This window comes from Plectropomus leopardus, unplaced genomic scaffold (assembly GCF_008729295.1).
Source record: "Plectropomus leopardus isolate mb unplaced genomic scaffold, YSFRI_Pleo_2.0 unplaced_scaffold11151, whole genome shotgun sequence".
NCBI classification, from domain to species: domain Eukaryota; kingdom Metazoa; phylum Chordata; class Actinopteri; order Perciformes; family Serranidae; genus Plectropomus; species Plectropomus leopardus.
The window spans coordinates 1-1,293 of NW_024611786.1; the positions used below are offsets into that span (position 1 = coordinate 1).

Consider the following 1,293-nt stretch of genomic DNA (forward strand, 5'->3'; position numbering starts at 1 on the left):
GGTCCTTGGGGCGCCACTGTACTGAACCAGACCTGCAGAAAACGCACAGCAATGATTAAAAACCAAAACTAACTTTAAAAAAAGAACTAATCTACTACTACTTAATATTACCAATTTGGACTTTATCTGGGCCGATGTCAAAACCTTGAACTAGTCTAGTGACAAAGGACTTGATGGTGTCAAAGGCGCTCCCAGAGTCGTCCACCAACAGAACAATGTCAGCCTCGAATTTGGTTTCACATTGAGCACCTGCAGAAAAACAGAAGGTTGTGGGATATGATATGCAAAAGACCAAATGTAGAGATCAGACTAACAGCCGCGGTAGAAGCTCTGTGGGGCTATTTTAAGACACAGTCGTTCCCTGAGCTAAATGCTAACATCAGTGCGCTATCCTGATCATGCTAACAATGATAGCATGCTAATGTTTAGCAGGTACAAAATGTACAATGTTCACAATCTTAGTTTAGGTTAACACGCTTATACTTCAGTTCAGGCTGATGGGAACGTCTTTAATTCTGCAGGTGTTTGGTCATAAACTACAGTGTTGGACACAGAAATGTTGACCTGATGGTGCTATATGAAAAGTTAAGGCATAAATCGGCATTTTATGTGGTTTACTGTAAATTCTGTCTAAGGCTTCATTCTTCTCTCTCTGGAATATAATCCGCTTCATTTCTATGCAGATGACACACAGCTTTAAATCTCTACTTCACCACATGATCTAAGTCCTGCCGACTATGTTGTAATTTTAACCTCTGCATTCAAAAAAGGAAAAAACTTTTTGGACATCGTGGAAAGGGGAAAAAACATGCGTGTTACTGCACTGTCATTTATTTCTATGCAGACGACACACAACTTTATATCTCTACTTCACCACATGATCTAAGTCCCGTCGGCTATCTTGTAACTTTTTATTTTTGCATTTAAAAAGGGGGAAAAAGACATTTGGGTACAATGAAAATGGGCACAAAATAAAAAACCTTACTGCACTTTGTTATTACACTACATCTGTGATGACTAATGTTGGAGAATTATTTGAAGCACACACCATCTCTCTCCTGGAGCACTATTTACACCTCTCGATTAGTGAAATGCCTCAGTGAGACAAAGGAACATAATGTGATGATTTGGGATGAGATCATGTTATGTTGACCCACCCCTCCACTTCATTTATCTTTATGTTGTTTTTTTTACCTGTCGGGTTATTTCCTTCAGCCTGGAGTCCTGCGGAAAAAATCAGAGAAGAAATACCATTCAACATAGCATTTTATTTCCACACGTTTTAATGAAGTG

General features: G+C 39.1%; 1 long non-coding RNA gene across 1 annotated transcript; it reads right to left on the reverse strand.

The window, feature by feature from the left end:
• On the reverse strand, nt 1–1,227 carry LOC121963400. Its single transcript, XR_006107244.1, has 3 exons — nt 1,195–1,227; nt 112–249; nt 1–32 (listed from the first exon to the last, which is right to left on the reverse strand). It is a non-coding gene; the product is annotated as an uncharacterized LOC121963400 (long non-coding RNA).
• Between the last annotated feature and the right edge of the window lie 66 nt (nt 1,228–1,293).